The sequence below is a fragment of the Tenebrio molitor genome, chromosome 1, assembly GCF_963966145.1.
Source record: "Tenebrio molitor chromosome 1, icTenMoli1.1, whole genome shotgun sequence".
Classification (NCBI taxonomy): domain Eukaryota; kingdom Metazoa; phylum Arthropoda; class Insecta; order Coleoptera; family Tenebrionidae; genus Tenebrio; species Tenebrio molitor.
The window spans coordinates 25,490,094-25,513,964 of NC_091046.1; the positions used below are offsets into that span (position 1 = coordinate 25,490,094).

Below are 23,871 nucleotides of genomic sequence, written 5' to 3' on the forward strand. Positions count from 1 at the left end.
CGAGGCCAATTCGAACGTTAGTTCCTCGGGCTAGCTGCATTTGCAGACGTCGGATATTGGTGAAGCGTTTCCTGACAGCGAACAATCTTAGATATCTGTCCTGTGGTGCTATTGTGGACCGATGTCTTCCTTGTGCAGGACGCCTAACATGGTCTCCAGTCTCCCTATAACGTTGCATGACCCGAAAAATGGTAGATTGCGAAACACCAAAGCTTCAACGCACTCATCACGCCTGAAATTGCGAGAAACTCGGTTCATTATGACTAAAACTAGCAAGACAATACAAATTATGATACAGTTCAATCAAAACTGTTCTACTGTAACACATCTGTGTACCACTACTGAATTTCTTAGTGGTGCTCTGAATGACCGACGGCAGGTAGATATGGTTTATACGGACTTCTCGAGTGCATTTGATAGCATAGAATACATCATGATATTTTAATTAAAAAAACTCGATTTCTTTGGTTTCTCTGATAAATCTGCGGTTACTCCTTCAGTCATACTTACATGACCGGTTTTGTATACTTAAATGTATTCAAATCTTACTTTTTTAGACAGGATTCCGGGGTCCCGCAGGGATCAGTTCTGGATCCGTTGTTTTTCACATTTACATAAATGACATTGTGGAATCTTTGGACTCGCCATGTTTGCTTTTTGCCAATGACATGAAGGTTTATTCCATGATTGGTTGTCAAGATGACACCCTACGACTGCAGGATGGTATTGACAACATCGTCCGATGATGCGCTGATAATAATTTACTTCTAAACTGCGCCAAGTGCAAGGTGGTCAGTTTCACCAAGAAAACTGAACCTCTCTTGTTCAATTATAGCATCAACGGTACAGCACTTCCACGCAGTAATTCAGTTCGGGATTTTGGTGTTGTTTTTGACTCCCAGCTGTAGTTCACTAACCATATCGAGTCAATCGTCAACTCCTCTTTTAAGTCTCTCGGCTTTGTTTTGAGAAACGGCAGAGAATTTTCGGATGTTGACACGTTAAAGCTGCTCTACTTCACCTACGTTCGATCTCTCTTGGAGTATGCTTCTATAGTTTGGTCGCCTATGTATAACAATCACATATCCTCTCTAGGGCGCGTTCACCGCAGGTTCTTGAAGAATGGGGTACATATGTTAACTGGTAGTTACCCATCCAGAGGCCATCCTAACGATCTTCTTTTGGAACAACTTGGAATGTCATCAGTCATCACTATTTTCAGTGGTTTTCCTGTTCAAATTGATCCACGGTCTTGTCGACTGTTCAGATTTGTTGTCGCAAGTTACTTTTAAGATAAATCGTCCGGCTTGTCGCACGAAAAACACAGAGACAGCTATATACGTGTATTTTAGTTTTTACACGTAGGTACTTTTTTAACAAATCATAGCATCCATCTTTGGAAATTTTTGTAGACTTTTCGATTATTCCAAAAAATGTTAGAGATGCGTTAATTTCTGGAAGCAGTGTAGTTGGAGTGCAGTGCTCATCAAAGATCAAAAAGGGTTGTGGAAATAGAACCAATAATTTTACATGTTATTACTGAAGAATCCAACATCAGTATTAGGAAATTAGCTCTTCGTATGGGTTTTTCGATGTCTATTGTAGAGAGAACACTTCACGAGTAAATAATGTATCCATATTTTAGGGTCAGATGCCTGCTATTATAGTACTAGAATATGGAGATTAATCTCGCAGATTAGCTTTCTGTTGTTGGCTAAGACAGAAATTCAAGAACTTGATTTTCTAAATAATCTAATAGTCACTGACCACGGTGAATTTATGCATGATGGGATATGTAATATTCACAATGCCTACATGTGGTCTGATGAAAATCCACACGCAATTAGACAGTGGTATTTTCAGCGACAATTTTCTATTGATGTATGTGGGAACCTGCTTGCCTTACATATGGATTTTATGTAAAATGCGTAGACCGGTCTTTTGGCCATCGTAGCCTTAGTTAGAATTTAGACTGTGATTTTTACATGACCGTGCTACGCTATAAACGTCGTCAATTTGTTGAACAAAAAATGATAGTTATTTTTATAAGAAATGCGTGAAGTGAATGTATTTTGCACGAAATAGTTATTTTTGTCGCACGTGTTTTTTAGGACACGAGGAGCGCAGCGACGAGTGCTATAAAGCAAACAAGTGCGACAAAATGGCTTATAAAACGAGTACAATACAATGTTTTTTCTCTTTTGCCCCGTACGTTTAAAAAAAGTTCTAAACATAATGCTAGGAAAATGATATTTGGCAAATATGAGGGTTTGTAACGCTGGTAAATAGACGAACAATTGTAAGTTTTCGATTTAAAGTGTCGTGAAGTGCAGTGATCACGTAGCAACAACTCACTATGAGTCACTGCAACATTAAAAATGTTAGTAAATGTTTCGCGTATCGAAAAGAGCTCCTTTTCGGAATCCGTTCGAGTGTTATACTGACTGCGTTATAGGTGCAAAATATGTGTGGAATATGTAGGAAATCCAACAAACAACAATATCTGCTCATTTCATAATTCGTACCTACTATTAACCGCCGTTTGTACAATGTTGGACCTAAGGCTGTCAAAGCGTGGTAAACTTCGATTTGAATGGTTGGAAAGTTTTTGCAAATCTGTTTTAAACTGTCCCACCACTATGGTTCAAATTACATCTAACGGCAATATGGAGCACAGGAACGAAAACATTCGATTCGTATTCGAGACATCCATCCTACCACGGGCATACAAACATAAGTTACACAATATTATATCAGCACTGATATGTCCATTGAGTCCTAAAGCTGGAAACTGAAAACTTTTCCAAGATGGTTATTTTCCCAAGATAATATTTGCTTCAACCTCGCAGGCACATGGCATTCGACATTCTAGTTTCTCTAAATTTAACCCGATAGTTTGCTTATGAAACATGAAAAAAACATAGAAATTCCAACATAAGTACTGTTCAGAAAACCATTTGTTGTGGTATTTTTCAATGCAAAACCAAGTAAAAAATAGTAATAATGAACGCCCATGGCTAATATTTAAATAATTCAAAACATGATGAATTAACAATTAACTCAAAACTAGAGGTCGCCCAGCGGTCGAAATTCGACCGTTATTCACTAAATTTTTAAATTTGAATGTTATTGAGGTTTTTTTTATCAAAGAGTATACTTCTGTAATCATTGCATATAATTTTTTTGAATTGTGTTGTATTACGTCAGCTGCGGGCGTGTACAAATACGTCATTATTCATTAATTTTCCAGTTATTAGAAAAATACGAACCACAGGAAAAATGAGGTGTAGCTTGGCTAAGCCATATTTAAAAAACAATAACGCGTTTTTTTGACATTTCCTTGGGTTGTTTTTATTGCTATACATACAGGCCAGGTTTCCCCAAGGCTACACAGTTAATTTTCCTATCTTTTTCAAATTATATAAAATTTAAATAAAAAATTAATACAAAAAATTAAAAATGAAATACCAAAGAATTTACTATTTCACTCCGAAGATTTTTTTTTTAATAAATAATCTAAATAAACTCCTACTCACTACGGAAGGATTAAGCATAGACGATAGTAGCGTTTTTTAACTTTTTTTTGTATTTTTGGTATGTTAGTGTACACTTGTGTTACATTGTTCTTTTCAGAATAAAAATCTCTATCAGAATTGTTAAAAAAAATTATGTATTCGCATTTGAAAATAGTATATTATGTTATGAGGAGCAAAAATGAAGTTTTATGACAAACCAGCCAAAGCACATAAAACCATTTTTGCTCCGAATAACATATACTATTTTTTCTTCAAACCTTCATAACAAATTATTTAAGACATGTTAAGAAACCAGGTAGGAATTTCAAATGATTTAGCTAGTTTACTTTACTGCCGCTCATCAGCGGAGATAATAACTTCACGGACGCCCTCAGCGGAGATAATAACTTTATTTGCCGCTCTCAGCGGAGATAGTAACTTTTATTTTTTAGTAACACGATATTGTTTCTTTTCGTCATAGATACACATTGTGAAAAACAACTCATATCTCCCTTGGGATTTGTCAAATTTTTTCGCTCTCCACATTGTTGACAACAAACTCATGAGAACGAAACTATAGCAACCACATATTCCGCACTCCTCCACATAAACTTTAACTATGCCAAATCTCACACTCCTCCGTGCGCGCAATTTGCTTAAAAGGGGGTACAAAGTTTTTCCTTCACGTATTAATATATAGATATAATAACGAACTAAAAGTCTCATTATCTCATTAAGATCAAATGTAAAAAAAAACACAAACGTAAAAAATTTCCAAAACCTAAATTAAAGAGGTACATATTTAATTAAAAATGTCGCAATTTATTAAAAAGATGTACCTTTATTTTTTTTAACACTTTATACAGAGTGTCCCAAAACTACCTCCCCATAGAAAAGGGGGAGTATTTAGGTAAATGTGATAATCTTAATTTTAAGACATCATAAACTGGACCAATCAGAGTTGAGCACCATCAAGGTAGGATGACCGCAATTTTGCGTTGCCGAAATTTCGAATATCGATTTTTGTTGCGATATCATATAATTATTTTTGCTGGCTAGCAACCTGTCCGATTTTTTAGTATGTACATAATACATGGCGATAAACTTCTAGAATTGGTGAAATTCAAAACTTTATAACTCGGTTATTTGAGCTCCAGGAAAATTTATTTTAGTGATTTTGTTGCCATAGAAAACAGGCATCTGTTGACAGCAAGAGACTTCTTTTGCTCTCGGCAGATGCCTGTTTTTTATGGCAACATGGCCTTGATTGCTCTTTCTTATTTCCCTGGATACCAAAAAAAAAAAAGAAATTTTGCCGAATATTGGGATAAATCCAATACATATTTCTAAATGTTGCCACATTTAGAAAAGAAGATAATTTATAATATAATATAATTTATAATATATACATAGCTACGAAACAACAACAATTGACCATTTCTATATCAACGGTTAATGACACAGGTTACTTCAGAAAAGGTATTTCAATTTACTTTTTTTGTTGTAATATTCAGATTGTAGTGCAGGTATAATAAAAAATAGCGTATGATACACGTGTATGAAGGTCTTTAACGCACTTGCCACGTTAAAAGCACTCCGCTACGCGTCGTGCTCTTTAAACTCATCGCGCGTGCTTTAAATGCTTCCTTATAAACTTGTAAATATTTTTTTATGGGTTTATTTAAAATTGAAGGTTTATTTTATAGACCAAACAATTTAGAAGATTTGCGGCAGAGAATTCGCGCTGAAATGGAACAAATAAGCCCTGACATTATTGAGCGCAATGTACAAAAGTGTTGGTGAGTGCCAAATGATTGGCGGGAGGCAATTTCAACATTTGCGTTAAATTTTATTGTAAACCTTAGATCTTTGTTTGTTTTTGTTTGAGGTCAATTACAATTTTTACATTAAAAATTAATACACTGACCGGCACAAAAAACGACTCATTATGATTTCTTTAATAAATGATCTTGAAATTATATTTGTGCTTATTTTTCTTTATTATAGTTAAATTGGGATATTTTCAATGATCGGGAGTGCTATGGTTACCATGGCAACCGAATTGTTTTATTTAAATAAATTATTAGAAAATTTGTGCTACTTCCATGTTGTGTTTTTGTCGGTTGATTTACGTGTTAAAAGATTTAATTTGACAATACCAGATCCTAATTCAAAATGCTGTTCAAATTTTGGCAAAGAATAACTTAAACAACACTTATCAATACAACATGATATCAAAAAAAAATTCTAAGACAATAAATTACTTAATTATATTAATAAAATTCAAAGTGAGTCGTTTCTTGTGCCGGTCAGTGTAGTTATTTAATAAACTAGTTTGTTAATGAAGGCAATTAATAATCGAAACTGTTTAAAGCACGAACGCGTGTAGCGAGTGAGTGCCTTTAATAGTTGAGATTATTAATCGCCCATTAACAAACGAGTTGATTACAACTTTTTTTCGTTGACCGCAAACTTTTTTTTTTGTGACAAATTTTCAAATTAAAGCCAAATCAAAACCAATTTCATCTTTTTCGATAAAGATGAGACCTTATAAAATACCTTCATCCCTTTTTTGTCCTCAGGGTAAGCCATTTTTAAATTTTTCAACACTTTCTATTCACTTTTCCACAAAGAGTGTCAGAAGACGTCAACTCCATTCACATTCAATTCACGTAAAAATCACGGTTGCTAAGAAAACCTAGTTACCTTTGAAAAATATGACATGCGAAATATATATAATCAAAAAGGTCGGCTTTTTGAAAAAGTGAATTCGTAATTGTGCAGTTGTGGAGCTATAAAATATAGAAAACCCTGCTGCAATGTTGGTAAGTGCAAACAATGCATGTTCGAGGTTGTTTATACATCAAAATATCATCGAAACGTCAAAATCGCAAAAATCGTTGATTAATGAAAAATAGTGTATTAATGAGGTTCATTAATACACTATATTTTAGACAAAATAATTCATTAATATTGAAATTAACAAGCGGTCAGCGGAAAATTAAATTTTTGAAGTAAAATTTGTCATTTTCATTGTTATGTAAGGTATCAATTTTTTTCACTCATCGTTTAGGTCGTACGGACGTAGACGAGTTCCTCCCAGCGGACAGTTTACACCACAGGTGGTCGGTACTTAGCTGTTATCTGTAGACGAGTTGCTCCCGCTTATTGTCGAAGGATTAAGGAAGGCGGTAGGTATATTTTTACATTTTTGAGTGCAAGATAAACGAATATTTACTAAATATTAAAATAAAATGTTTACTCTCAGGAATATTATTACAACATAGGTTTATTATGATAAGAAATTATTTGTACAAAATTTATTGTAGGGAGTATTCCATTTTTATAATTTTCTATTAATTTTTGTAATGTCTCCTTTTTGTTTCTTACGTCGTTTCTCAACTTTTACATTCCTCTGTTTGCAAATTGAATTTTGCTATATGTATATGTTTGAAAACTAATAAGTACATCTAAAAAAGCAAAAATGGAAGGATGACTAGAATAAATATGTATGTATGTTAGTCTTGTATTAAGTGCGCAAAATGATGTTTTTTGTTAGGGCATGAGAATGAGTTTTTGGTCGAGACCGTCAGATCGAGACTTCAAACTCATTCGAATACGCCAACAAAACAATCATCTTTCGCACGAAATACAAACACTATTTTTTCTACAACCGCATTTTAAAATTTTTGAATTTTTAAATTTTTGTAAAATTTTCCTTGGATGCTAAAATTATTGGCAAAAATTACATACTTTGAGACTTGATAACGATGCATAAATGTCACGTTTTTTTGACGGTTGTAGAAAAAAATATTTTTTAAATGTACAGATGATAATTACCACCCCTGCAATGCGGTCTAATCCCCAACCCTTCACTACCTGCATTCAAGATTAGGATATTTTGGGTACCGGGAGGAACTCGTCTCCGCCGGGTCGTACGAAGGTATATCAGAAAGAGAAGAAAAAAGTGGGGGTCGACATTGAAAAAACAAATGATAACGTCATTGTGCAAAAATAGGTACATGACGTCATAAGTAATAGTTATTTACACTACGAGAGAGGAAGGTAAAGCTTTTGTTCACGCGAATTGCATGTTCGGCCACGACGCGCAGCGGAGTGGTCGATGCAATTCAAGTGAACAAAAGCGGCCTTACTCTCGAGTGCTGTATTTGATTTTGTTCGATACCAGACATAACTCCTTAGAAAATGAGTCTGTAACTTTATATTCAAAATTTTAAATAAAATTAAAATAAAATAAATAAATCACATTTTCGGAGAGATCTGTTGCTATGGAAAAAAATAAAATACAAAATAAACAAAGTTTTGCAAAGTCAATAAAGTGATTGTGCACACCACGTTGTGGAAATGGATGACAAAGAATTCTGCGTTCCTTTTGACGTCCTGGAAGAAGCAAGTGCCGCGAAGTACCAAATGGTGCCTACGAAATCAAAATTACGATACCAGAAAGAATTGGAAATATTTACACAATGGCAGACCGAGATCAACGGAAAAGACGAAAGCAGCATCAGCGTGGTTATTCAATGTTGAAGAGTACACTGTTTGTATTTCAAAACGTTTATATCTCCAGGTATCCAGGTAAGAGGTTTTTTTAATAAGCTATTAGTTGTTTTAATATAATAAATTGTACAGGTTCAACAGTCTCACCTCCTTTTTGAAAACAAAATGTAGAAACTATCAACCGAAAAAAGCTACAACTTCTTCAAGAAACGATGTTTGCAAGTTTTTACTGGAAGCGGCGGACCAAGAGTGGATCCTTCAGAAAGTTGTACTGATGATGGGCATATTCGGTGGCCGTCGTGATTAATTATGTAAAGTGATGAATTGTTATACAGTGAGTTTTTTTTAAGACTGGCCATAGGGTTTTACAAGCTACATTTTTCAACCCCCTGTTAACTTTTGTCCTCATGAAAATATTCAACCCAGTTTTGTAGTAAAGTTGTGGGATATGATAATGTATTGAAACAATTTCAATTTAATAACCAGAATCAAGGAATAAGTTATAGCAAAAAGACAATTTTTGAATTCCGTTTGCTCTAATTTTAAATTTTCAGTAGGCTAAAATTTCACCTGACATTTGTAATTTTGATATGTAATTGATTATGTGATTGCTTAACTGCCTCTGGAGGCCATTTTGAACATTTCATTTAATTTTTATTAAAATAAAGAAACTTGTTATAACATAAATAATTTTATTTCTAAATTGTCTATTACAACCATTTAGGTATTACAAATACAAAGTTAACAGGAGGTTGAAAAATTAGCATGTAAAACCCTCTGGCCAGTCTTAAAAAAACGCACTGTGTACGTTATTCACGTTGAATTGAACATTTCAAGGTCAAATAATTTAGCAAACAGTGACATGCAGGTAAATACCGTTCACGATGGATTGAGCATTGCTAAATTCGCATTATGTTGGTTAGCTGCATGTCACTATTTACAAAACATAATTACAGAGCCAAAAAATAAAATTATTTGACCTTGAAATGTTCAACTCCACGTGAATAACGTTTAGTTATTATTGGTATGTAATTATTTTCAATATACAAATTCTTTTTCATAAAATCGAATTTCAATTATGCATGAGAGAAAGTGCGTGAGCGAAAGTGCGTGAGCGAAAGTACGTGAGCGAAAGTGCGTGAGCGAAAGTGGAACCTTCACTCACTGGTAACCATGGATACAGACCCACTTTCTAGGGAGGTATCGAACAAAATTTTTATTTCATAAGCTCGCTAATTAAAAAATAAAATTAATCTGTCCGAGCGTTTTGCTTGAAAACATTAAATAATGCAATTTTACATTTTGTTTCTTACCTTATCACCACACTATATATACGTATATACAGCCTGTCCCAGAACTGCAACAGGCATGTGCCGACAGCAAAAGAGACTGACTAAAATAAATTTTCCTGGAGCTCACATAACCGAGTTATAAAGTTTTCAATTTCAACAATCCCAGAAGCTTGTCCTCAGGTATCACTAAGAAATCGGACAGGTTGCTTGACAGTAAAAATAATTGACATAAATATTGACATCGCAACAATCGGCAAAATATTATGGAGATTTTAATAATTAGATAGAGAACTTCGAAACACAAAATTGCGGTCGTCCTACCTTGATGGTGCTCAACTCTGATTGGTCAAATTTGGGATGTCTTTTTTCGATTATCGCTTCAGATAGGAGTTTTTTCTTTAAAATTCAGATTATCACATTTATGCAAATTTTTCTGCTCTGAGGAGGCAGTTTTGGGAGACCTATATACAGGTGATTCCGAAATAAGTTTGGAAAAAAAAAAAAGTGGAGTATCCTTGACGCAAAATAATTCTGCCTAAATGACTTTTGGAGGTGAAATTAAAAGGATGGAAATTACCCTATATCCTTGTACCGTGCGATCCCAAAGTCATTCTATCAAGTGGGTCATGACAGTGGAAACGAATGCCGTTGGGCTGCAACATATTTGGCGCAATTTTGAATAAACATTAAAAATATGTTTTATTAGTCTGTCCGTATCCTTTGATATTTTTAATTTCATATTTTTTTATTTTATGGTGTAATTATAATAATGTCATGGCTCACTTGACAGAAAAACTTTTGGATCGCTCGGTATTTTCGACGCATACGAATTGGAAAAATTTGTCCGAATCTGTTCTCTTCATTAGCAACCATTGTGAGTAATGTCATAGGTAAATATTAAAATTGGTGACTGACGGGCACCTTTGATTATTATTGTTGCTAAACTACTAAGATAATCAGGTAATCACCTTTAACTCAGCAGAGTACTAGCAATTTTGACCAAATTTTCAATCATTTGTATCCCGAAAACGAAAAAAATGTTTGTCTATGACTTCTTCTCATCATCACCAATTACCGGGGTATTTTTCCAAACTTATTTCAGAATCACCTTGTATATACAGACTGTCGTCACATTCGTTCTTAAAAACCCATAATAAATACAAATTTATGCAGGGCCTTTCACAACTCGCGCTCTAGAGAAAAAGGGCACCTGCCGACGACAAAGAATTTACTACTGTTTTCATAACTGAGTTACAAGACTTGTAATTCTACCAATCCCAGAAGGGCATCTCGAGGTGTGATGTTATTTCAACCAAATAAAGCCAGTTGCTAGGTTTCAAAAATAATACCATCAGCTACAAAAAATATTTGGGTTACTGTAATTTTGACACTATTAGATTTGACTTTTCATTCTCAACAAATTTAGGTTAACAATCTGAAATGTTAGAGCTGTCATTACATTGCAAGTTCAGATGTCTACTGCAAAGCCTATGGGCGATTCTAGGAGATACTTGGAGTGTAGGGACTCCATGGACCTGAGCTGAGCCACCAGTGTCGGATCTGACAATAAATCGGTTACAGAGGCTCTGATGCTCAAAACCTACCCATGATTTTTGGCTGGCATGACCAGGTCGGACGCGCTCTCAAGTTTTGTCTTGGACGGGCCGCGGGCCTCGGACTCGTGGGGTTGATGCTTGATAGTCGCAACTAAATGGCATTCTAGGTCATTTCAATTATTATTACAACGTATTGTAGCAAAAAATAAAAAAAATGTGTTGCAAACGAAAAAATAATTGTCATTTCTGCTTGGAAAACGTTCTTTGAAGACTCTTGCTGGCTCCCTAGCGTTACGCTCACATTCCCCAAAAATTATTATCATTTCTAAATAATCAGCGGCTGAATACCTGATTGTAACCAAATAAACAAAGGTTTTGGCTTTTTTATTACAAGTTTAATTTGACAGTGACATCTTTCAAAAACAACTCCAATCGCCCAAATATTTTAAAGATGTTTTTTCTTAAATGAAATCCTAGCAACGTAAAATTACGGCAAACACACCTTGGAGGTGTAGATCTCTGATTAGTTAACTTTAAGTTGTCTTTTCTCGAATATCTGTTAAGCTAGATTTTTTTTTCTTCAAAATTACACATCCAAATGCGATCTCTTGTTTCCTCTTTTTCTCTAGGGAGCGAGTTGTGAAAGACCCTGTATGTTATTCTTAATAGTTTTCTTTATTATCACTTTTAGCTTAATTGTTTTGCAACTAACTAGATAATGTTGTATGGGCACCTTCATATTAGATTCGACTTATAGGGGCTCTGCGTTTAGAGTTGACACATTTTCCAAACAACGGTTGTTTGTTTTTTTTTAGTAACCATGGAGCAAGCAACAATCCGTCGTTGTAACCTCAATTAGGTTAGCCAGTGCATTGACTATGTGGCCGTATAGTCCCAATTGTTGAAGTAGAGATTTAATTATTAATGATTTTAAACCTCAATGACATTACTTCTTTTATTCTTTTAACCTTAAACTCATCAAAGCGATGAGTTGAATATCCAAAATTGATATTTTGGTAAACTAAACTCGTTTGTGTGCAACCGTATGCGAAATGAGCACTTCGCGTACAGAAAACAGGCCGCGAAATCCAAGCTCGCGGCCGTTGCTCTTAGTGACGGCCGTTAAGTACTTATACGTCATTTTAATATTTGATACAAATCAGAGCTTCCATGTTTTATTTTGTTTTGAGTTTTAAATTGAATTCAATAAACATTGTACGATGAACTTTTAGAAATAATTTATTATCACACAACATATCAATCTTCATATTTGTAGTGTAATTTTGCAAAATCTGAATTGGTGAGAGTTAAAGTTCGATTTATGTCAGTTTTTGTGTCAGGAACGGTCACTATTAGTACAGAATTTTATCCTGAATGTCATTAATAGACATTTTGGTTGATTCGTCTCTTCGCACAGCCCACGATTAAAATGGCCTAAAAAAGGTCAGATAATACAACTTATCATAACAGAACTTAACATTTACCTTCCACAATAAATAAATTCCAGTACCTAAATAACTAAATACAATATTTTTCGACACCGTTTTTACATTCTTTTTGTTACACCAGTCTCTAAAGTCACTGTAATATTTTTCATACTGCCCTTTAGATTTTTCACTCCAGAGGAGTACACGGAACTAAAACATCGTAATGTTATTCCGACATTTCTAAATTTTTTTTTCAAAATTAATTGTTTTATTTATGTCATTCCTACAGCGACATGCCGACATGTAAGGCAACTTTATATTTATTGACAGTGAAGGAAATTTTACTTGTTCAGTTTATAATTACAAATTTTCGGCTCCACACAAAATGTTGTGTACAAATCCTTTAACATCCTAGAAATTGTGCTGCCTCGGTCGCAAGCGACCTTGGCGACAATTTTTCTCTCGGTACGTTAAAAAACGATTTCGCAGCCTTGATATACAAATAACTATTACTTCTAAAGTTTGACCTTGATTGTGGAGTCTTTAGACTCATTTTTTCAAAAATAGAAGATTTAAAAAAAAAAATTTCAGCACTTCATAACACTTCTAGATGACGTACCTTTAAGGAAATGGGGTACTTTTGGGACAACCTAGAACCTACACAAACAGAGTGACTTTGAAGGTTGTGTAGAAATTTTAACCTGTGATAGAACCTCACAAAATGTAACGATTGAGCTAATAATGTCTTATACAAATGTTGATAGTTTTCGAGAAAAAGGGGATACAAGTTTTTCAAAAAAAGTTTGGGAGCCACTGAATTTTATGAAAAAATATTGTTACTTAACTCAAACTTAAATCACTTTGACAAGAACATCAATCTTAACCTCACTTTAAATCACAAATGTTTTTCATCAACCTGCAGAAAACCAGTAAATGGTTTTTGATCTATGACGAAGCTCGTAAACATTCAGAGCTAGCACGGAAAATCTACGGTGAAAGCTTTCCTCAAAGGATACTTCCCAATGCACGAACCTTTGTGAACGTTGTGCAGCATCTTCGCGATTTCGGGCGTTTCGAAATGAATAAGCGCGATCTTGGCCGCCAATGAGAAGTTCGCATTTTGCGGAAGAAGACATTCATCACGAATGCCAAGAGCGTCACTTGTCACTTCCAGCAGTAATTTTTCAATTAACGTTTGGGTTGGATTGAGATTGTTGAAAAACACCTCGTAGGTGCCTATGTTTTACTTTACCTCGCCATTTGAATATGGACGGTTATCTTCAATTTTTTAAAGTTTTGCCCGAATTACTCGAAGAAATTCCTCTAGCAAGTCGACGAAAAATGTGGTACCTTTTCAATAATGCACCGCCTCATCACGTTCAAAACGCAGCTCACGAAATTCGTGAAAACAGAGGCATTCTAAATCGAGTTCGGCTTTCTTGGACACGTCCTACTAAAGCTTGTAGACGATGGTAGGCATTTCGACCAACTTCTTTGATGTTTCATTTTATGCTTTTACTCACAATTACTTACACTTCCTTGTTCAAGCCTTTGTTGTTTTCTGAATAACGGGTCTATTTTGTAACTTATCGTTAAACAACTATCCGTCCGATAGTGATGCTCGTTAAGCATTGGTCGCTATTGAACTATAACGATTTCAGCATATTTGGTATTTCTTAAATCCTATCGTTATCATTATAATTCGATAACCATCGTTATGGAAAAAGTTTACAATTCTAGGTTGGATAGTAGCACAACGACCAACTTTATAGTACCTATATGTTCATGACAGTTCATGTACTTTTTATGTTTTTTACTGTCACTACCCCGCAAATGTTGAAAATGCAATAAGTAAATAACACTGATCACAATCAATAATAACTCATACGAAAGCGGCAAGAAAAGTTTGCGACTGTATAAAGTTACAGCTTCCCCATTGTAGCTTGAGCTATGAGAGTCGGATGCGCAGTGGTCTAACACTAATTTTGTCGCATTTCTTTGCTGCTTCCAGGGCCTCTTTATCGGACCTCTTTATTACTTTATTCAACTTTGCGCATCCCTCACAGCTCAAGCTACAATGGGCAAGCTGTATATAAAAACAATGCTCAAGCGTAAATGCAAGACGACTCAGCAGCAGTATCAGCTCTATGTTGACGAATTAGAAAACACTATGTTCTTCAGGAATAATAAAACTATGTAATAAAAGTAAAAAAAAAATAAAAAAAAAATGGGCCAAGTGTTTTACCATAATTTGTACAATTTCATAAAGGCTGTGGACTGAGACATTGCTTATTGCTTCATACAGGCTTTTGGTAACTGCCGTGAGCCATAAAACTCAGGGCTACTACAAATTTTAGTATTTTTTTGACTCTGCCGTTATCTACGTAAGGTAATAGTATATTGTTATATAAGTGAGGAAAGGGATGCATTGCTAAACGAGAATGACAATTGGATCACGAGCGATAGCGAGTTGATCTAATCATTCAAGTTTAGCAATGGACCTTTCCTCACGTATATAACATACTATTTTTTCCAACGTCAAGAGCTTTCGGTTTATCTTGCATAGGTATTATCAATTTATTATTTTATACAAATCAACATAGAAGTAAAATTTGAAAATCACGTTTCCATGCTCACAGTAAACAATAAAATTTAATTAATGAATGTCAAGTCGTGTTTTTACCAAAACGTGAAAATTAATCAGAATTTACTAAACAAATAGTGATGGAAGTAGAAGATAGTGTTGTAAATTTACCAAATACAGAAATTAAAGAAGCAGCGAACTAGGTATCTTTGGAATTATTACCTATAAAATCTCGAGCACGCTACGGAAAGGAATACAATCCGTTACTGAGATGGAGACAAGTAGTAAGAAGTGCTAGTTTGGCGTCAACGTCAAGCTCTGTACCGACACGTTATTTAGAAAAAAAAAAAAAATCAGGAACATTTGGAGTTTTAATTCGTGTAAAAAATTGTACATTTAATTTCTATAATACTGATAAAAAAGTTAAGTATCTTTGTATGTGCTAATTGTTAATAAAGAATTCTTATAAATGTATATGTATGTAAAGTTTGTCTAAACATAAGTGAATTTTATGGTTTTAACATCTAAAGTACTTTATGAGGGATTTTAGGGTTGTTCACGACAAATCCATCACAACAGAATATTTAGCTACCCTGTCGTAAATTTTGCAACGCGTGCCTGCTTTGTTAAACGAAAAGCTGTAGATTTGGTTATTGCCACTTTTACAACATCCCTCATAAAGTACTTTAGTTGTTAAAACCGTAAAATTCACTTATGTTTAGACACACTTTATGAACGTTATTTTAAAGAAAGTACCTAAATGGGGATCAAATTTTTGTTTTACTTTCCCCACTAGTGAGGGAAGTGATTTACTTTCCTCACATGTGATGCAAACGCCTACTTTCATCTCTAAATTGAGTGATGGAAATGTCATTTTCAGACTTGACGTTGGAAAAAATTTCTAAAAACAAATCTTGTCCAGCCTCCCTACTAAGTAGCTAGTGTTTTCTGAAATTTTCTTTTGTTGTAAAGAACTGATCAGTTACATCTCTTAAATATTGATTTGAGAATCGATCACGATCTCTGTATTTTATACCGATCAGTTAATAATAATTTATAAGAACTCTTTTCCAATTCTGCCAATATTTGTATCAATATGTCTGTTCATCGCTAGAAAAATTAACAAGAGCAAGTTTTAATAAGACAAATCAACACGAACGAAATATAGTGGATAGTAAAAATGCATAAACTATTTAACGATGACAGCTGACGTCAATTTACGTTATTTAGCGAGAAGCAAACCTTACAAAATACCATTAGATCACTACCTTTAGTAATGATGATCGTTGAGAGTTACAAAATAGACCCGTAAGTTGCAGGCACTATTTTGTCATCATTTTACAAATTTCATCAAAAATTCATAATGAGACGCAAAAAACTTTTAAACAATAAAAATCAAACATAACCTCAAAAACTTGACTTTTTAGATTGGTCATTCGTCAAAACTGGCCGCCAAACTTGAAAATTTTCAGCGTTTCCCAAACAAAGTGATTCCTTTGATTTTCATGTAAACCATTAAATTTGTGTAAGGCAAGTTAGGTTATTCTGCCTTCTTTTAAAACGTACTACCTCACTACTATTAAACAAGGTTTTCGTTCTTTTCCTTTATTCTAAAGTTTTGAGTTGTAAAAACGGAAATTGACAGACACAGAGAATGATAACCGGATAAATACAACCTGACGCATTTTTCACCAAACAGTGTTGCCGGTTGTATTTCTAATGCAGTGTGGAAATTTAGAATTGAGACCGACTATAGAGCTGAATCATGTAGCCCGTTCGATAGAAACTTTCTGATTTCCCAAAATCGTATTAATATGAAAATTGGCAGCCAACTATAATCGACTACTCCAAGTTCAAATAAAATATTTTCAAAATGGCGACTCTTCGGAATCGACGCCATCTTTGTTTTTTTTAATGGAAAGGGCCAATTTTTATTTCAAATTTGAATTCTGCGTTAAATTTTGAATTTAGAACGTCCTTTTGTCAACACTTATCTGTCATCGTTTTTGACTTATGTCATCTTATTCCCAAAAGTACGGGGTTGCAGAGCTTCATTAAAAAATGTATAACTCCTGAACCATTGGAAATAAATAATTGATTTTTTTTGTTGAATATTGAAAGGTTTGGCCATTGGTGACATTTTTTTATATTTCATACGTCTACTGCAATTTTTCAAAAATGATAATCAAAAAATGTCGAAAACTTCATTTTTTTAAATATCAACTACCATTTCTGACACTAGATATTTTTGTAGTTACCTATAAAGTCAACAAAATGATTTCAAAGAAATTTTCAAGGACGGCAGTTACATTTTATAGACCCAGAATGACCCTACTTAATGGAGTTCAAAATTTTGCTCTATGTCAAAAAACTGGTAATTTCAGTTAACGTAATATCAAAAAACAATAGTTACTTCATTTCCACCTGTATCTGAAATGTCAGTAGTATAAAAAGTGGACAACCAAAACCGTACGGTCCGTAATCATTTCAACGTCCATGTTAATTTAAGCCGAAGGCAAAACTATATTTGAATCCGTAGACCACCAGCACGAAAAATTAATTTTCAACTTACTCATTAAATAAAAGCACGACACGAATGTAGCGACTATGTTACAGCGTAGTTCCTCCTGCTAGCATTAAACTCAATACATTATCCTAGACACTGACTCCAAAGACAAACAAACAAATACCACTCACAATCACAAAATGTAAAGGAGTGCCTTGTCGCATGGACACTAATGATTGGTTTACATTGATTTACCTTAGTTTTAATTAAACGAACTGAAGATAATGTCGAATGTGTGTCGTCACATAAGCTATTCTATAAATTCTTATGCGATCTGAACGCCGTTGGTATTTTTAGGTTTACAGACATCCTATTGGATTTCTATTTGAAAAAAGAATAAAAAAGAAATTACGAATCCATGAATTGCTTGCTATTTGTTTTTCGTTATTTTTTTAATACTTAATTGACTGTACATTTCCATTCCCCCACGGTTCCGAGTTTATTTAAGCTGACAACCGTAACGTATAAATAAAAACGTTAAACAAAATAATTATTTATCTGCCAAAATTACCAACCACCTCGTATTCGTATTTGATCAATGAGCCAATAAAATGATCCCTTTTTCAATTAATTTAAAAAAAATACAAAATTACATATTTTGTTATATTACCAAATAATTATTATTATGTATTATGCATTATGTAGAAACTAATATGCATATACCTACGCTTGGACCAACAACCATATCATGAAGACATCAAAACGACACCTTAGAGGTTTTAGATTTTCCTGTTTAACACCCACTGATCTAAAAAATAAACAGTTCATCCTAAAACTTAATTAAACGTGTATTTGTATTTAATGCCACCTGCTGAAAAGAAGTTTGAAGCCCGTCAATAATTGTCATAATAAAAATATATAATTCTATACAAATGTTTTGCATTTATTTAAAACAACGCTTTTTCAGATTTGTAGGTACGACGTGCAGCCGAAATCACTTCGCGGCACCTCACTGTCCAGTCTGAATTGTTACGAGTGTTCAGATCAATTTGTGGTCAAGCAAGCCGCGGTTTTTTCTATCTCTTTTCCAAACGTAGGTTTTCTTTTTAGTTGACAAATAATTCAGATGCATAACTTCATTTTGATCATAATATATTCATTCTTGCGATAAATGAGAAATTACAGTTTTCGATTCATTTTATGTAATTTCCCAAACTCTTTAGGTTTCTGAAATTCGTGCTGATGATTTTCACTGTTTCGTTTCCAGACATAATTAAAAACTGATGAAACTACGCTGTACGTTACCGAAAACTGCTTTGTATTACCTAAGAACACTTTTGCAATGCTCTTCGAGGAATATTAAAAATACATAGGTATAAGAATTTTTCCATGCTCTTCTTGAATGCTCTTATCCTGGCGGAACACCGCTGTAGCAACTTGAACTTGAAACTAGAGCAGTTAGTATGAACTCATATGAATCCGTGTAATATTAACTCCCAAAGAGGCATTTTCGGAGGTTTAATTAAACACAACGTTACAGAAATCCAACGTCATATATGTGAAATATAAGAAGAAACATTTGCATAGGTAAATGAATAATAAAGCAATTTATAAGCGAAAACATAAGTTAACTACTAAGACTGTGTATATATATTTTATTGTCCAGTTCTGAGAAATTATACTTTAAAATTCAGACACACACAGAAGACCGCCAAGTGTACAAACATCACGACACGAGAGTCGGAAGTACAGGAAGTTGCGAGTTCTGAAGAAGTACCTAATTAAATATCTACCAAGAGATACGAGTTGTGAAACGAGCAAAGATTATTTCTTCGTACGTTGACCCAAAACATACACCTAGGGTGTCGTTACTGTATGAGAAATATAATAAGTATCCTTGGCTTCATGTACAAATAGTTGAGTATTTGCGTTTACGAGCCACCGCTAAAATGGTGTCTCAGAACAGGATTTCACGTATTAAGCTTCAAAATTTATAACACTCTGTCGCTACTGCAGATGTTTAACTATGTTATTTCAAATTTTTATTAACTAGAAGTAGACTTGTTGTTTGTTTAAAAATTAAAGTTGTTAAACCGTAAATTTGCCTCCTTGGTGATCCACAAGTAAGAGATAGCTTCAGAGAAGTTATTGTGGAATTGAATGTAATTAGCATTCTTTGCAACATTTGCGTCAATAATAATCAACACTGTAAAAATTTCGTTGAATTCCAAGTAAATTTAATATTCTAGGTACATGTAACTTCTGGGTAGTTTTATATTCCCGAAAGTGCTTAAAAGGCCGCATTAAATAGACGAACAAGCTGTAGTAAATTGCGCCGTGGAATAAATATTTGAGTATCTAATAAGCGGCTACAATAGCAATGCACATGTATGTGGGTAAGATAAAGGTTATAAATAACATCTCTTATTTTTAAAGAATTTTATTACACGCAAGCAACTACGTTAGACGTGGTCAAATAAAAATGGAACAAAAAAAAAACATATTTACGTTCAACAATGTCAGTGTGTAGGTACTAGCATTCTTGTAGAAATAGAATCGACACACTGAAATTTTTCATAGCTTGATACTTTTGCACGTGGGACCTCCACTGAATTTGGTAAAATAAATCGCACTAAAAATAAATATGTATGTAGTTATATCGTATAAAACGCGAGATTCTGCTGACAGTTGTAGGTCAGAATTAAAAGATATTTTTTAATTTAACAAAAAATAGAAAGGAAACATAGATTTACAAATAAAAATCAGTTCCAAAACTTACACTGAAATTATAAAATTGTTTCAGTTTTTTTTTTTTTATAACGTTTCATCACTGTTCCCTGAAAGATACTGCCAAAAGATAGCAAAGAATTCATTATAAATTCTTTTATGAAATCTTGTAAAGTGAAGTTTCTCTAAAAATAATATAAATAATAAATAATAATTGCACCGTTTTGGCTCAAAGCGAATATAAGAAACTTCATGATATATTCGCTAAAATTATACACATGAATTTAGCTGTTAAATTCAATTTATTAAAGAATACACAACCACACTATAGTTATAAACCAGAAAGTTGTTTGGAAAATGACAATTACAAATTATATTTTGATGGAACAGTTTTAATTAATATTATATTATTATTTTAAATAAACAACAAAAGCAAGCATATCTTTTAGATATAGCTGTTCCAAATTCACACAATATAACACCGACAATCTTTGGTGTTTAGAAAAAAATTCGATTTTACCACTTATAATTTCAGCAACGGGAATAGTAGTAAAGTTTGTCCAGCGAGAGATTGGTTGACATAAGAGTCACTAAATTCTATGTAGAGAAAGTACTACTTAGCGCATGTAAAATTTGAAATATATCCTTCAAGCAGTAACATTTTTGGCCTGAAATTATGGTCTCATTAATGTATTCTAGTGCATTTTGTAGTGTTGGGTTAATTTAATATAATTTAAAATCTCCCAATCTCTCACTGGATGAAGTATACCTCAATCTCTTTTTAAAAATTTAAAGATTCTGGATCAAGGGAACACATTGGTAAGTTGAAATTCAAAAAGGTATATTATTATACTCATGTCATATCGTGAGGAAGTTCCTTAATATTGACACAGAACATAATAAAACACAAAAAAGTCAAAATATGGAGGCGAGACGCCGGTAATTATGTTGATAAGCACTGCACTATTACTTGATAGTATTATCCGTAATAGTGCCGTGCCGCCGGGTGGTGGAGAGAAAGTAAAAAATTCACTGTTCACCATTCGCTTTCTTTTAAAGAAAATAATACTTCATTTGTTTTTTGATCATTCTCAGAACGAATAAATATTTTAAATGATTAGATATTATCATTATCACTCAAGTAAATACGATTAAATGTTTCCAGTCTTCTATTTCTAGAGTAAATTTTACTTCAATGAAAGTTTCCTATCCCTACTACAGATGCATTTCAAAAATTCTAAACTAAAGTGCGTCCTCTATTTTTAAGCTGAATAAGTTATACCGATACGATTTAATACACAGAGATAATAGTAATAAACCAAAATATCTTTTGTGGTTAAATCACGTAATTGATAACGCTAAACCAAAAATTTAGTAATTCGTTTTCTTATTATTGCAGTGAATAACGCAACCGCAACCACCACATTACATCCTTCCAGTTAAATGAATTCCTGTCTATTTTAATACATAATTCCAAGACAGTAAAGTCACTTTTTCATAAAAAGCTAAGAATGTAACAAATCAATAATTATACACAAGGGCCTCTTGAAAAGTTAATATGTGGAAAAGACAAAGGCAAATAAATTAATTAGGCAGTTTCCCAAAAAAAAATTATCCAATTAGATCACTGGCAAACTTGGATTTCAGCCAGTGACAAACAAATTACAGCAAATAATTTTATGCACTAGTACTATTATCGCAAATTATCGACAATTTGACGTGTACTCTGGAGATTATTACTGAAATGTTCTTACACATATTACTAATTTTATTAACCGGAATTAATCGGTACAGTGCTGAATATTGTATTGAACGTTTTCGCTTCTGGACCCACCTTCCTGTACAAAATTAAAATAAAACTAAAACTAAAAACTGAAGAAAGAAAGTCTTACGAGTACATCACCATTCACATAATAATATTTGTATGTACCAATAATACTTGGCGATATTAATTACATTTTTATTTTATTCGTACTTTTAAAACACATAATCTCTCGGACCGCACTATTCAACAATGAACCGATATTTGAGAGCCTTTCTATTTGTTAAAAATGTTTAGTTTCAAAATTTAAGAATAAATTATTCCATTCACCTTTGAAGTATTAATTGTGACGGCTTCTACTAGTGAATGACGAAGAGGAAAATTTCTCTTACTCCAATCTAATTTTACTGATTAAAATAATAAACCAAATGGGCACAGAGTTGAACTCTTGCTTAAACAATAACACTTCATATTTTTCTTCCAAAACTAAAACAAACTAAAACAAATCAGGTTTTTCTTTCAGTTTCAACCAGAACTGTCCAAGCATATCTAAAATTTAATAAGAATCGTATTAAAAACCTGAACAGTTGGATTCGAAAACCACTGAGCTCCTAATTAGTATATTGAAGAACGAGTTCTATAAGGGTTGATTTGGCGCACGAGTTCCAAGTGTAGAAAACGAGCCGTAGGGTTTTGTATGGGACGAGTGCGCCAATGCCCATATAAAACGAGTTTTTTATGTTATTTTTTAGAATTTGCACCCTTGTTTTAATAAATTTTCAAATTCTATGGAATTTTGTATTAATTGGTAATTTAAGGTAACGCATGCAACTACATCTGTAATAGATGTTAAAAAGTAGAGTTTGAACATTAATATTGGAAGTTTTTTGGTGTAAATGACAATAATACACTGAAATATTCATAAACATGTAGTGACCCAGTTTAAAATTTAAATTTCCGGTACCGCCACAACAGCGCGCCAAATGTGAAGGTACTAGCGGCTAGACTAGGCACTACGAGCGGAAATATAGCGGGGGGTGAAACGGGCTCGCGCGGGTGGTTGACGGGGGTAGGGCACTTTTGTTTAGTTTTTCGAAACGAACACACCTTGCGAAGAGCGATCCAAGTTTCTCAAATTTGTAAGTTAAATCCGAACCAATTACACTACCGTCCCGAGTAGATATTTTGTGTCCCCGAGAAGAATCCGGCAGTTTCTTTTATCCACACGGGTAATTATTTATCTCACGTTCGTTGTCCGTTGTTTTTTTTTTTGGGACCAGGACCACGTGGTAAGGGTATGTTGTAGATTACCTTTTGTTGCATGCTGTTTCTTTAAGAAGCGCCCATTTGTTAATTTTAAGCGTTATCTTTCTCCCGGGAGGTTCATTTTTTGTTAGCAATCTGGTAATTTCGAAAATTCGGAGCCGTCGTCCGAACCGCGTGCGTCCATGTTGTTTTTTTCTTCCTAACATTTTCTAACAGCACTCGACCCGCCATTTTCTTTTTTTGTTTAATATTGCCAGCAAGTATGGTATTCCTTTTTAAAGCGTTTTATTTTATCGTTATTTAACCTCGCGTTTTGTTCGCTTTTATTTCCTCATTGTTTAATGTGCGTTTGTTTTGCTTATGTTATCATTGTTTAATGTTGCGTTTTGTTTTGCTTATTTTATCATTGTTTAATGTTGCGCTCTGTTTTGCTGGATTTTCTCATCATTGAATGTTACTCCTTGTTTGATTGAATTAAACTCGGTTTTTGTTTTTCTTTGTGTTGTTGCTAGATTTCGAAAAAGTTAAAGTTAAAATGTTGTAAGTACGATCACATGGGGGCTAGGTGACATTCAGAAGGTCGGAGGGGTTGTTTAGTCAAATTTCCGTGGGGGCGACGGTTATGTAGGACCGTATAACGGAGGTGGTACAAGTTCTGCTGTATGCGACTCTGAGAAGCTGACGTGAAGCCCCCGTCGCAGTTATAGGGATCTTGGGA

The 23,871-nt window shown here is 33.8% G+C and overlaps 1 protein-coding gene and 2 long non-coding RNA genes across 9 annotated transcripts in view; 1 reads left to right on the forward strand and 2 right to left on the reverse strand.

Moving 5' to 3' along the window:
* Mp (Multiplexin) overlaps positions 1-23,871 on the reverse strand; it is a 226,403-nt gene that overhangs the window by 189,687 nt on the left and 12,845 nt on the right. The gene's annotated exons all lie outside the window — the stretch shown is intronic.
* LOC138141213 (uncharacterized) lies at positions 7,302-9,098 on the forward strand. Its single transcript, XR_011163035.1, has 2 exons — positions 7,302-8,111; positions 8,166-9,098. It is a non-coding gene; the product is annotated as an uncharacterized lncRNA (long non-coding RNA).
* On the reverse strand, positions 9,681-19,283 carry LOC138141488 (uncharacterized). Its single transcript, XR_011163169.1, has 4 exons — positions 18,267-19,283; positions 18,122-18,206; positions 12,366-12,518; positions 9,681-12,315 (listed from the first exon to the last, which is right to left on the reverse strand). It is a non-coding gene; the product is annotated as an uncharacterized lncRNA (long non-coding RNA).